Here is a 15,485-nt window from a genome sequence, read left to right as displayed (position 1 = left end):
ACACTTGAGGGTGCCATAAATTAACTCCTCTACCTTCATGGACTAGTGGCCTCAATGGTTCGCGACTACGACGCCTAAAATATCTTTGCATTCTTTGTGAAATCGTCAGCACGGACGAACGTCATTATTATAGAATTTATTTACGAATTTTGCGCGATTGGGTGTGAAAGCGAAGATGAATGTAGAAGTAAATATTGGGTTGACAATTAAGTGATTGCGGATTTTGTCAATACCACCTAATGATAAAATCGGCAATCACTTAATTGCCAATTCAATATATATATATTCATAGGTGAGTGTTATACAACGGAGCATATTCCTAGGTGCGATTAAAGCTAACAGTAAGTTCGAGTTTTATTGTTTAATTGGAAAGAATAAATTCAAGTAATATTATGGTATTTTTTTGTTGAAAGAAAACATTAACAAACAACGAAATTATAAGAGTGACAGCGAAGTAAAACGTCATAAGAGCAGAGTTTCGTTTGTACATGTGCACCATTGTATGGTTTGAAGCTTTAACTTCAACTATATGATGATAAAGTCGCTAGAAGTTAATTATTACGTGGTAAAAGAGACGCTATAACAGTATATATTTAAAACGCAATTTACGAAACATCCACAGAAAATGTCGTGTTCTTTGATCATAAAGCTCTTAACAATTGCTATTAAATTTTCAAAGCGGAAATAGTTTCTCTTATTACGCTCGTAATTTATCGGGTCGTATATTTCCTGATGCCAGCGAGGTTAAATGTTAGAAAGGAACGTTTCGTAACTACTTAGCCTTAAGCAATTTTTTTTTGTTTATTATTTCCTGGTTTTTTACATATTTTTTTTTACATGATTTTTTCCAGAATAAACGCTGAATTCTGGTTGTGGGGTGGTTTAGGCAAAAGTACCGATACGCGACGGTACGACATAGCCATGCAATATTACATTTTTTTTTTTTTTTTTTTAAGATTATTATTGTAACTTGAATTTAAGCCGCTGTTGCGCTGTGTTTATGTACGATATTTTATTTTATGTCCTAGTTGCAAAAACAGGGCTGCCTTAAGTATTCGCCAGGAATCAGCGAGCTAGAAATTGTAAATTCGAAAACCGCGCGGTCCTGTGGCGCAACGGATAACGCGTCTGACTACGGATCAGAAGATTCCAGGTTCGAATCCTGGCAGGATCGACTTCTTTTTTAGTTTTTTAATGTTTCTTTTGACCAAGAGTAGTTACTTTAAATTTGTTATAACCTTCCGACGTTAGTTTTGCGAAATTTCAACGTTTAACTTTGTTGGAAATAAATTCAACGTTGAAATTGAATTTGTCACGTGCGAAGATCGTATCAATTTTTGATAAATTTAGTGTATCAATTTTGGACACGTGTACTGATTTTGGACATATGTATCAATTTTCGTGAATTTGAGTGAACGACGTAAGATAGATCTGTTTTAATGAAGAAGAAATCAGGTTAGAGTCTATTTGTAGTTTCTGTTAACAAGAATACTCGGAACTGCTACCATAAAATTTTCTATTGAATTTTTGTAGCAAAAATAGCAAAAAAATGAATGCTTCTTTTTAAGAAATGTAATGAAATTTGTTTTCTAAATGTATAAAAATTGCCAGATATTGAAAAAAAAAAACTGGCCCATGGGGGGATCGAACCCACGACCTTCGCGTTATTAGCACGACGCTCTAACCAACTGAGCTAATGGGCCGTTGAAATCGTTGCTTCAATTCAGCTTTAAATAGCACATAGTATCAATATCTATATTTAATACAAAAAGAGGTTATGATGAAGCAATATTTTGACAAATATTTATGAATGTTTGTATTTCCATATGACCCATATCTAAGTTTATATCATTAAAAATAACACGCATCGGTTCTACATAGTATATGTGTCAACGGCGATGCATTTTCGAGACGATATAATGGCAGGTAGTCCGCCGTTATTTAGCCTTACCATAATTTGTAGTGGAATCGAGGACTCAATAAGAATTTCAGCAGATTACACAAGTGAATGTCTGAAAAGTCGATAACTTGTGACTAAAAATCGCCTAGTTATAAGGCATCGATTATGTCTGCTCAGTTAGCTGGAGTTGACTATGAAGCGATGTTTTTTTGACAAGTGGACAGTGAGAAAGGGTACAACATTTATCCTAAAATTTTGAGCGTGAAAAAGCTACTTGAAAATTTCTAACATACATATATACGTATATATTAAATAGTATATACGTTGACCAACTTCCTATGGATTACAATAACGAGCAATTGAAATTCCAGTATCGATACTTCTATTAATAGCATTTTGCAATTAAGTTTCGTATATCTTTCAGTTTAACAGTATAAAATTGCTACAATATTTGATCGTCTAAAAATAAGTGGTCCCAATTAAAGTTGAACGCGAATAGACACTCTAAATGGAGCATCGTCAGAGGCAACATTTGAGATTAGATATCGTTATCTAACTCAATTTCTCGTATAATTTCAATTCAAATTTTCAATTATAGCTTGAACCATATCACCTATTTCGATCTATAATTACAGATAAGGTTACATAATCTCAAAATTGAAAGCGCTGTTTTGCAGAACACAAGAATCGTATACTATTTTTAAAATGGTCGACGTACATTTGTAAAATCGAGAAAGATATCTGACAGAGGCACATAATTAAACGAATTGATCAGTATTTTTTATGCAGACGAAATTGTCAGTGCTTCCTCGTCGGAACAATGTTTTCCGCTCTCTTAATTCTCATTAAGAATCGTCAGAATTGAAAATTTTCAAGTTTGGAACTGGAATACGAAGAATATCTCTTTCTTTAGATATTAAATACAAATAAAACTGTCAATTCTTCCGTTAAAAAATTTGTAGGTCTTGTAGATGTTGATTAACTAAATGAATCATAACACACGATAATCTTATATTTATGATACGAACATTTATGTTCAGCTAATCGAATAATTTTGTTTTCAACGAAGGAAACCCGCCAACATTGTTAGTGAAAATGCAAAAAAGGATTTCTTCCAATTTCTACTCTTGTTTCTCTTCTCTTTCTACAAGAAATTATTTTTAAATTTTCCATTAATAAACGTTTTCTGATTATCAAAGTTCAACTGAGTTACTGCTCTACAGTTGAAGTGACGTCGAGTGTGGAAGGGTATCGCAACCTTTGGCATCGATTTTTAAGACAAAGTTCATTCACGCGCGAACCTTTTTTGGCGAAACAAATGACATGAACGTGACAAGGTCAAGGTAGGTGCAAGCTGTAGATCAAAGTTTTACGGCTGATCTCTGACTCGGTGGCTCGCAAGGTTCCGAAGGCGGTCTTGCGGACGTCGAAAAACATACATTCGGCTGAGCGGGTCGCATCGCCGCTATAAATCTTCAGCTTTATGTTACGATCCTGAAAATACGCTGCGAGATGCCTGGCGACACGCCAGCGACCGGACTGAAACAGAACGCACGCGGCTCCGCAGGTCACGCTCGAAACAAACTTTTCTAGAATCATTCAATCATACAAAGACGAGATTTAACCCTTCTTTATAGTGTAGCTCGGACGAGAAAGTCAGACAAGATGTCAAGTATACATAGTACTATAATATATCGGTGAGTAAAACTCTTCTAATAAAATTTTTTTGTATTATACGATATGGGTATCATTTATCGACCACATCCACTTCCAATCTTGACGAAATTCATTAAATAAAATTTTCTTTAGGTTGAAATTTTGGATGGATATTGGCGGGCAATGTAGCAGGATGAACAATTTCAATGAATAAATTATTATAACTGCAATTTAAAGTCTAATTTAGAAATGATAGAGCAAAACCAATATTAAATTTTATTTTTAAGGTCAGATTATGTGTTTTAATCTGGCTTCTAAGATTAATATTCTACATTACGAACAAATATTGATAAGTTCGAGAACTTGACGATAATGTGCTTTCATTTATCTATCTCTTATTGAACGCGTATATTATATGCTTCGTCCATTAAACGAATAGACTTGATATATAATATTATTCTTGACGATTACTTCTTAAATGTAATTAATATTATTTTTATAATTTAATTAGCATTACTTCGCGATCCATTGTCTACGATATTCGTCATTAAACATAATTTATCGGCACGTAACGAAAACATTTCATCGTGAAAAATATCGTCGGCAAATTAATGACGACACGTGCACCGATTCGTCGGCGCAACAACAACCGGTGAATAACAATTACTCTGAGTAATTAATTATATTTCGTTGATATGAATGCACGACGGTGCTGATAAATATTAGAACGAAGTTATTAATCTTTTGAGAGGCAGAAACGCACGTGTGGACTCTATACGTGTACGTATAAGCATTATTTAATTGTGTCTCCCGTATATACTTTGTATTTTGCAATTTCATTGCCATAAAGACAAACATAATCGTAAAATAATCGAGCAATCTTTTCTGGTAATTATCTCCTCACGAAGTATTTCAAAAGAAATTATTCATAATCATTCGTTATTGTATTAATTGCAATTTCTACCACTTTTTTAATTGCAATTATGGCATGGGATACGTGCTAACCACTGAATCCTTTCTTTACAGCACATTTTCACTGGCGGATAAGGGGAAGTTTATAATACAAGAAGTATAAAAGATAATTGATAATAATATGGTAAAACTTTAATACGGAAGTCGCTAAAATTTGTATGTACAGTTTCTTAATTTTAAACATTTTTTTATCTTTAGACACTTTATGGATATTTGAATACTTGAAAACTCGAAACGTGACTACAGATCTGGAATGCGCGAATAAAATAAAATTATTATACCTCTATATTTCACCTTCAATAGGGACATTTCATTCCTGGCAGAGAAACGTTACAATCTTCAAGCGTACTCCTATGAAATTTAATTCCGCGTAATTTAATTACTCGAAAGAAGATTAGCTTTTTCCCATGTGACAATGTACCGAATTTGCGTTTTAATTCAGAAAAACAGAGAGAAGGAGGAAGGAACTGGACGGAGATACAAATCTTTAATTATCGTCAATGACGATATGTAGATTAAACATCGTACGGGAAAGGCATACGCGAAATAATTCCTCCTCCTGGCTGAGTTTAAAGTTTATTTGCGTATCCGTGACACGAGCACGTTGCCGGTGCCAACGCGACGTACACTGAAATAAGAGACACCACTTAAGCGACAGATTTATGCGAACAGATATATACGCGTTTCTCGCAAAAGAACCAATTTTTTTTACGTTCTTTCTTTGCACGACGCGGTGCTTCTTCGTGAATTACGATCCCAACAGCCTTGTTTTGTTTTATAATTTTACGTCGTGTACAGCAGTTTAGTTTAGTTGACTGCGATGTATGCAATGGAATTTCACGTGCTGCAACGAAATTTTAATTAACGTTTGATTAAATAAACCGTTTGTCAGTCGAATCATGTAACGGGAACATAACATTGCAGTTTAATAAGTTATGAAATAAAGGATAAATATATTTGTTTTCGATAAAACTGGTGTCTAATTTTAGTGCGTTGTGTCTTTTTTATAAAACTATTGGTGGAAACATGTTTTTCTTATTTGCGATAAATGAAAATCTATTCTCATGAGCTACGAAGGAAGAAATTCTGAAAGAGTTAATATAAAAATTATAATCCAAAACGCGGTTCCTCACGAGCTATCTAGTTAGTACGTGATAATACATGCATACATTTTGAATATATCGCAAAACCATTTATAAAAAAATTCAATATTAAAATATTCGATATATATTCTGTATTAATAATAAAATATGTAAGATCTGTCTAGTACTAATGATAAAATATTCACTGTTTATTCAATATTAATAATGAAATATCCGGTAGCTACTATCCAATATCTAGGCAATAACAACAATAAAACATTCAAATTGGAAAGAGAACGAAATAATTCGTACGTCCATGAAAATAAAGGTTTGATGCATTGGCTATTTTCATTCAATCACTCAGAACACGTGTACATGGATTCTACAGCAATAGCAAAAACTTCAATCGCGATTCCTTCGACGTTCCACGCGAAACAGTGTGAAATATTCGACATCGATCGATCATATTTCTCGCTTCGATTCGAAGCGACGCTGAGCTTGATGAAAAAGACGAACATTAACCAATCTGAGAAGGCAAAAAAGAAAATCCAATTACATGGCCGTATCGTTTTCAATCTTCATCGAGCTCGAGCGACAGCTTGTCCCTGCTACATACGCGTTCGTAAAGAATCATAAAGGACGTTACGAACGAGAAGAAATAAAAATCAAACGATACGTTTCCTTCTCCCTTCCTGTCCCTTATATTTTTTTCCTGCAAGCTCAAAGTACAATTATGTTCGTTCGAATATTCGTTTCACTTCTCCGTCTGATTCTTTTTGTCGATGAGAGTGAGAGAGACATGGAGAATATAAAAAGCGAACTGCGTTTGACAGCAGCGCTGCAAAGGAAAAAGGAACGATCAGAAAAGGAATAATTAATCAGCTTGATAAGATCCAGGTAGATGCATATTTTAGATTTATACAATGTTTTATATTATTCCATTAAATTAAATTTTATATTTTATTTAGTTGATTTCTTTAAGGGTTGCTTTAAAAGTAATTGGCGTTTCGCAAAAAGAATGATCACATGTGACGTATAATTGTAGCAAATTATAAATCAATGAAAAGGAATCTTTTGTTCTTATAAAAGGTATAAAACAAGAACTTCTCGTTTTCCAAAATTTTGTCATAGTAAAAAGATACATGTACTTTTAAATTAATCACTCTACTTTTAAAAATCTTCCACTCAAAAGAAGGTAAAACAACGATGGATATTTTCATATGCAGGAAATCATAGTAAACAGATATTCAATATATGAGTACCCTATGGTTACGCGATTACATTACGATTATTATAAATTTTAGATAAAAAATTCTTCCCTAAAAACAAGATATATAAATCAAAGAGATACAGAATCCTCACATTATAGCCAATCCCGGCATAAAGATACGTAAAGCATAAACATATTATATGATTGACCAACTGCAAAAGGGGTATACGATAACTCAAGAAGCTCCCTAAGTACCATTCCAATTTCTTTTATCACCTCTTCCCACCTTCTCATCGCTAAAAACCCACAAGACGATACTCCATAAAAATCCCAACACATTTCACCGTAACGACTGTTTCGATGACAAGGGAAAAGAGAAGAAGAGGTAAGAAAAGAACAAGAAACGAAAGCAAGGGAGCGAACGAAGAAAAAGAATCAGAGAAGAGTAACACGAAAGCTTCGAGCGCACCTGTAGAACGTATCCATGGCGTTGTAACGAGGAGAAAGAACGGGACGTTTGGCTGGTATCAAAGGGGATCGCGGCATTCGCGGCAGAGTCGAGTGTGTCCATTTGTTTTCGGGCTTCCCTAATGATCGTTAAGGGCCAATAAATATTTCGCCGCGCGGCGAAACGCCGCGTTCGTCCCCAAGAGGCTCTGTCTCGCGGAGGCGCGATAAAACATTTTCTAGTTTATATGCTAATATCAGGCGAAGCCACTAAGTGCCTTTCGCGACGAGCCTGCTTCCACGAGATCGTTCCTTTCTCCGCTCCTTCGATTCCCTCTTCTCCTTCGAGTTCTATCGAGTTCCTTCATGACGAAGAATTTTTCGTGGTCCAAGAAGGAAAAAGCGAATCAGAGAGAGAGAGAGAGAGAGAGAGAGAGAATTGAAGTTCTTTAGGGAATCAACAGAGAACGTAATGGCGAGGAGTTCTTCGGAATGAATATCTCTTCTTTGATAAAATTAAGAAAGCTCGTTGGTAAGTGTGTTTAATTTAATGTGGTGGTTTTATTGGTGGATGATTTTTATGGAAGATGCTTTATACGCTATTAAGAGACTTAACGTTGGAATATAGATGTAGGAAATGTGTTGGAGGCTAAGTTGAGGAAGTTGCTGGTTAATTAAGGATGGTAGGAAGATGGCTGTTTTTTATGCGTTAGAAGTCGTCAAATTATGAGTAAACCTGCGATGTGATCTTTGGCCTTTTGACTTTTCATTGGTGTTTCAATACGTACTTATCTTCCTCATCTGTTATGTATTATATATTAAATATTATACAAGCGAAACCATCACGATTTTTAGAGATTCTAATTTAAACTATCTATAGCATTGAAATTTTATTACTTCAATTACTCTCTAATTTCAAATCATTCTAAACCATCAAAAATTCATCCAATTGTCCTCTAAAAGAAAAGAAACCTTTGTACCACTAGCAAACTGAATTTTCTAGCATTTTGTACCGACTCTGTCCAACCGGTAACTTTGTAAATTCTCTGGAAACGTCGGCTGCCAGTATAAAACTGCGCAGGATAAACAGGGAACGCGGCAGGTCAAGCAGTTGGTATATCGTAAAATTAGTATAACTAAAGAGGAAAGCGCGAACGTGCCTTCAGAATCGTTTAGAAACTACTTCGTTTTCATGGGTTGATAGCAGCCAGCCTGGAATCCAAAGTTCCTTACTGCAGTCGACATCGTTCCGCGGACGAGAATGGCTCCTACCTTTACGGGATTACGTGTTTGCGATAATGGAACAGTTGAAACTCCTTCAGACCGTTTTGGAACAATATCGGAACACGCGTCCAAACAACCGGAGAACGACATCCTTGTGCAACTACCAGACTTGGTTGCCCGATGCAACTCGATAAGCAAATTCGTTATATTACAATCTCGTTAACGTCGAAGTCCTTCCTTCCTTCGTTTCGCGCCGTATATGTACTCCTCGCGAATGCGAAATCCGGTTAGATGCTGTACGGAGCGCAGGATCAGGGTTAAGTGGATTTTCGATAAAGACGTTCTATTTAATATAAACGGAAAATGAGAGGGAAAAAAGGAAACAACGAAAAGAGTGGAATGGAGGAGCTTTTTCTCTTGGGTGAAAAAATTTATGGAGATGAAAGATAAAAAATATTTCTTTATTTTTATGAGAATAGGAAGATTGATATATATATGTAGGATGTTTTAGATTTTTTTGATATAATGATTAAAGAAAAATTAAAGGAAGATTGATTTTGTCTCCTTTATATGTATAACAGAACTGAATGTTTACTTGTACGAGCATTGTGAGGAGAAAGAAATTGAACGAGAATTAGTACATTAACTAAATTGAAAGGAAATAAATACAGAAATTTCTAACGTAATAAATTGAAATTTTCGTAGATGCCAATGCTATAGGTATTTATAGAAATACGCAACATTTTGAAATAGAGTGATCGTATGTAAATTAATAGAAAGATCAACGGAGGAACCAATGTGTTATTTTATATTTATGTTTATGTTATATATCTATTATAAATTTTTGATAAACCATTGATTATCCACTTTTTTCTGATCAATATTCAAAGAATATGGTAGCATCATCTGAGAGGCAAAGAAAATTGATGAAGTTCAAGTATTCTGTGAACTCTGTACATTTTTACTTGTCGATTAGATTGATATTCTGACGATATCCGTGATAGATGGTTCAAATTAAATTTATCAGGGAATCGTTAGTTGTCGAACTTAAATTGACCTGGCTTCGTCTTGGATGAAGTTTGATGGAATAAATAATCCCATAACTTCAGTAAAGCTACTATAAAACTTGTATTATTTTGCACTTGTACGATGGTTTTATATTTTTTTACTAAAAATTTCTAAGGATAAAATCGTATATATTCTCAAATCTTTTAAAAATCCTCGATATCCTAGTCTAATCTAGTATATCCATTTTCTATATCCAAACTGTGGCAAGACAGACTAACAATGACAAATAGAGTCCATCGTCAAGTTCTCGAAACTCGTGTACTCTTTCTTCAAGATCCAACCATCGATCTCTACAAGGACATCAATCTCAATCTATCTCGATCCTTTCTAAAACTCAAACACATTGGCTACCAAATCTGAGCTAAATCACATATAGAGCATGTCCTAAAAATGGTGCCACAAATAAATCGAGGCAGATTCTGTGACTCAAAATAATTTATCAAAAATCAAAAATAAGAACTTAACTTACAATTTCAACAGAGTCACTGATAGCTTACAAGAGTGGTTGATGCGACAGTAAATGATCAATTAAAGCAAGAAGAAAGATTGCGTTAGAAACTCTATATTTGTTCGGAAGCCAATTGATTCTACAATTTCGACGCTTCGTACTTTCTTATTTTTGTGTGTAGGATGTCGCTAATTTATAGTTTAGGTTCACGTATATCACAGCATATTTTCAAACAGAATTTTCTCCAACGCAATTATGTTTGTTGCATACTCTTCATTTTGTCGTTTACCTGTTGGAAGAAACGTTGCTTAATACCCGATTAAACGACTATATCCCACTTATCTAATCACGAACTCCTATAATTCGAATAAAAAATTACCAATATTAGGTGGAATCGATAGATTAATAACACAAACTATTTGCCCCCTGACAAGTTAACATAAACCAAGTTCTAGCAGAATTTTTGAGACACGTCGTACATACAAAGCCAAAGAAAATAGTAAGAGATCGAAACTTTTAATTGCAAAATCACCGATACGCGAACTTCTTCGAGCAAACATCATAGCCTTCATCCCTTCTCGCATTCAAATTCGCAGAGGGATGCGCTCTCGACGTGGTGGGCCGGGGCGGAGCAACTTTCTAGACATTTTCTGCGCGCGAGTTGCGGCCAAGTTGGCGTCCGTGGGCCGTCGAACTTCGATTAAATCGGGGAATCGAGTCGAAATCGAGGCGAGACGGATCGAGGAGACGGCCGTAATTGGCCCTCCTTGCTCTCTTGTGCCGTCGATCCTCTCTTCTCTCGATTTACGTGGCCCCGACCAGTCGTTAATCTTTTCCCAGATATACTTGATCATTGCACGCCTCACTACGTCTTCGTTTACGTCCGAGGGGGATCGAGTGCCGACAATTTCCCGTTTCCACTCTGCCATTTCTACGTTCCGCGCGCCCTTAAGGAGCAAAGAATGCCCGACAGGGTCGGCGAGAACAGGAAAGAGAGGCCATCCAGTCGATCGGTGTTTCTTGTTCTTCAATGGACTCTTCTTTTCTCCAAAGAACCGTACAGAGAGAGGGAGAAAAAAGATGAGGATAGGAGGATTAGCAATCTATCCCAGCGTATAGTTGCAGAGTTGGAAAAAATCTGGATTTCAAACGACGCACTTAGGGGTCTTACGGCCCCTTAACGACCGGTTGCTTTCAATTTAGAATTCTTTTAATGCACCGACGCGATGCTTAACTGTCGATATAGCGATACGTTCGATCCTCCGCGTTACCTCTTTTACCGGAATATCGGTTGATTACGATGTTGCGTTTGATATGGGAATTGGACGCGTAACCTGGATACCGTAATGTAATATACGATCGTGTAATTTGATTAGACTCTGTGATAGCACGTAATACTATGTGATTGCATGTTATACGTTTAGTTCGGAGATATTAGTTCTTCGAAAGATGTAAACAACCCTCTTTGAATGGAACGATGTAATTTCATTGATGGAGTTATCGGTAGATGGCGGATATTTATGTAAACGTATGTTTCCACGAATGTAATTTAAGAAATAGTTAGAGAATAATTTTTCTGAAAATCGTTTTGTGAAATTGTAAATTTCAAAATCATTTGTAAATTTTCTGAATTTATTTGAATTTTGAAGAAATTATATTAATAGAAATTCTCGTGCAACTTTTACATATCTTTCACGTGAGATATAAGTATCACATCATTTCAGTAAGAAATTCGGGTTAAGCCGATAATCAGTTAAAAGAGAGAGAAGACAACGTTAAATAAATTCCTTCCAATCAATCCTGAATGCTTCTATGAATAATTTCAATTCAGAAGATTATGACTTCTAATAAAACTAAAATTTTCTCACACGTGTATCAACTAGGCTACGAATCTCTATGCATGATCATATTTTTATGAACATGAATTAGAGAAATAGGAGTCAAATAGCGACTTATTTTCCATAAACCCATAGACATATCAGACTATTAAAGTTTATAAATATCATTATTCAAACTACCAAACAAATACTAAAATTATTTTCCAATCTTTAATCTTCCCATAAATCTCTAATTAGCCTAGTAATTATTAAGTACTATTAAAATTACGAAAAACAATTATCTATTAAAAATACTTAACAATCGTTAAAATTGTCTTTTAACTTCAAAGTTTCTCATTAGTACCTAAACACCCTTGTATTATTAAAATTACTAAATATAGTCATTAGAGCTATTAAACTAACATTAAAATTAGTTTCCAATTATATTTCTAAGCATCCAATTATCAAAGGAAACCGCAACGTGAGATGAATGGTTAATAAACCACTCATCGTTAAAACCTGTATCGTCTACGATAGCGCAACCAATCGTAATCCACGATACTTTATCAATTATCTAATAGCCGAGACCCGACTCAGAACGAGACTCATTAAATATCCCAATTATCCGACTGGGATATTTCTTCGAATGGCTGGAATTTGTACACGAGCCGCGTATTATGCAAGCGAGGCGCAAGCGCTGCACATTCGGGTTACTTTAATTAGCGAACGCTTCTCTTTAGATAACATCAAGGGGTGGAAAAGGGGTGGTGGATTTTCTCTCTTTAGAACGAGCCTACCATTAGACGGGATAATGCTATTAAGGTATGCACTCTCACGACCACTACGATCTCTTTCGATCGTTCGATAGGTCGACACTTTTCCGTAGAAACTGGAAAATTGGAATGAAACTGGCAAAATATAAAGTAAGAAAGAGCCCAATTTTCCCAGTTCAGAAGTAAAAATGGATATCAAATTTTTTCGCTTGTATATCTCTTTGTTTCTTTATCTCAACTCGTGTAACAAATTCGTTGCTGCGTCCGGATATTTGTAAAATTCTTGAGAAAAGGAAATTCGAGAAAAATTTATGGTCAGTGATTAGTGGGACCTTCATTATCGCAATATTAGTATTAAAAGAAGGATTGATTATCGAAGGATTGATTATTAGAAGGTTTGAAAATGGTCTCTTGTAAGAAACAGATTTTTACTTTTTTATACGTAAACAATTTTCTTTCAAATAGAATAGTTAGCCAACTATTTGAATTTAATATGCATTAGATGATTTTATTATTTGATTCAAGTGAAATGTCCTTTCTCCAAACAAAGCTTTCACACGATTTAACACACTTTTTTGGCAACTGATCAATTTCATTCCCAGATTTATAAGAATAGAATTCTAGAATTTAAAAATTCTACGAAGTAGTGGAGTTGTTCTAATTCCTTCTGAAATAATTATTTATTCATAATCATCTAACAATGTCCAAAGTGCAAAATTCATATCGCCAATAATTTATTAGATGTTTCTATAATAAACTGTATTTGATAAATAATAGTTTTGGAGTTATTTAATAATTTGAAGACAAGTATTTATTGTGCTTTCTACATTTGTAAATTTTGGAGATTTCAGATAAGATTTTGGAAAAATAAGTCATGAAAAAAATGGTTTGTATAATTAATTTAAAAACACAGTTTTGTGATTTATTTCTACTACTAAGTGAATCAATGTAATCGGTTCAATACCAACGTTGACTGATTTAAGAATAACAATTGCGAATTTATGAAATTTTTATAAATGTCAACTTAACTATAGTAATTATGCCATTCTGTCTGTAAGCGTTGCTCTCATGGAAAGCACAAGACCTTCGATTTTTCGATTTCACAAAAATTTTGTAGACGCTAATAGATTTCACCACTCAAAAACTCTTTAATACTAAGTTGGATTGTTCGAAATTTCCATATCAGAGATCTGAGAATATTCCTTGTTATTTTCATTTCTTGTATTCATTTTGTGTTTCAGTTTTGCTTGTTGTCTTTCTATTTTTCTATTTTTCTTCTTTAAGTGTCCGAATTTTTAATTTTTAAAACTGGAACGGTGTTTAATATTTTACGCGGTTAATAGAATATTCTGCAACTTTTCATGCGAGTTTACGTAACATCATTTCAACCAAAGCATTTTTCTTGATTAAAGACGATTCCTAGATATATTTAACCAGAGTATACGAAATGAATCTTACAGCTTTCCTAAACAGGAATCCAAATAATACAGGTCATAAAGTGATTTAACTTATCATGAAATTTTATTACTCTGCACATCGGTGCTAACGATAATACTAGTGGCAATAAAATAATTCCATCACTGCATTAAAATTAATCTAACCGATATGTCTCTGTGTTTTACTTAACACGATATTATAAAATATAAGTAAGACAGATCGTTTAAAATTCATAACTTCGCTATATTAAAGATCTATCAAAATTCTGTATTAAAGATCTTTGTTAAAGGTTCATTGCAATCTGTTTAAGTTTAATCTGTACAACATTTCAGTATAAAATTAATAAATATGCACTTAAACTTGTCCTTAAAAAAAGTCTTTAGTATTATCATCAGTCCTATAGGTTTTAATATTAAAAGATTGCCAAGAATCGGGAAGTTTTTCATTCTTGAAGTTCTAAGTCTAAATTTATTTAAATTAAAAAATTGTAAAAGTCAGGAAATGTAACACATATCTTCCCCTATAATCTTGAATTTTTGTTTCGCGTTTTTCCTCGAATTCTTTGACCTTGGTGCAAAAAGTGTCATATCTCAGAACATTCAATCGTAATATCTGTGTCAATATCATTACATTCAAACACCTATCACTTATTCTAGAGCGATATTCTTGGCCTGTACCTTAAATTTATTTCATCTTAAAAGGGTATTATGCAATTATCAAAATACCAAAATTCACGTTTGATGAATAAATATAATTTAGAGTTTCGGATAACAATATAACGTTAGAAGAGATATTATAATATTGCTTGTTCTCTCGTTTGCATGCACGAGCAAAGATTCGGGCCAATGGACCACCGGAAATTATTCAGTTCGACCATGCATGGGAATTGCTTCTGGCCGAGAGCATCCGTACGCAAAACGCATACTGCTGCTACTTCCTTCCACGAACTGTTCCGCGGTTTTCTCGGGTTTACGTGTGTGTAGCTTCGTGTGAAACAGATGTGGACGAAGGAACCACGCTTTGCTTTCGCCTGCAATTAATTAATTACAACAATGGCCAGCGTGTAACAAAGGCATTGACAACGCATCGATAAATCGAAATAATTAGATCGACAAAATCAAATAAAAAGAGAATTTGATAGTATAAAATCGATTGACGACATACTGAATTTTATGGTTATTTCTCTGTAAAACCGGAAAGATATGACCGAAATTGTATCTTTCTCCTATGATTTTCATATGAAACGGATGATTACGAAACACGAAGATTTAGTTCTCTTTAAAGAGAGAAAACAACTTTCTAAGTTGATTGCATAAATAGGGTGATAAATTCTAAACAGGTAGATTCAAACTCAATTTCCTATATACGATAAATTATTCCGATAAAAATAAAGAATACATGCGACAGAGAATGTGGCGTATAATTGGCTACGCGTATAATTAGGATTGTCG

General features: G+C 34.3%; 1 protein-coding gene, 1 long non-coding RNA gene and 2 other non-coding genes across 4 annotated transcripts in view; 2 read left to right on the top strand and 2 right to left on the bottom strand.

Moving 5' to 3' along the window:
- Positions 1-15,485, bottom strand: part of LOC100646409 (mannosyl-oligosaccharide 1,2-alpha-mannosidase IA) — a 702,484-nt gene that overhangs the window by 487,848 nt on the left and 199,151 nt on the right. The gene's annotated exons all lie outside the window — the stretch shown is intronic.
- Positions 1,102-1,174, top strand: TRNAR-ACG. Its single transcript has one exon. It is a non-coding gene; the product is annotated as a tRNA-Arg (tRNA).
- TRNAI-AAU lies at positions 1,630-1,703 on the bottom strand. Its single transcript has one exon. It is a non-coding gene; the product is annotated as a tRNA-Ile (tRNA).
- Positions 3,436-5,788, top strand: LOC125384829. Its single transcript, XR_007223630.1, has 3 exons — positions 3,436-3,597; positions 4,583-4,652; positions 4,727-5,788. It is a non-coding gene; the product is annotated as an uncharacterized LOC125384829 (long non-coding RNA).

The sequence above is a fragment of the Bombus terrestris genome, chromosome 4 (assembly GCF_910591885.1).
Source record: "Bombus terrestris chromosome 4, iyBomTerr1.2, whole genome shotgun sequence".
Taxonomy (NCBI): domain Eukaryota; kingdom Metazoa; phylum Arthropoda; class Insecta; order Hymenoptera; family Apidae; genus Bombus; species Bombus terrestris.
Note: the sequence above shows the minus strand (reverse complement) of the source record. Positions and strands in the feature narration are given on the sequence as shown.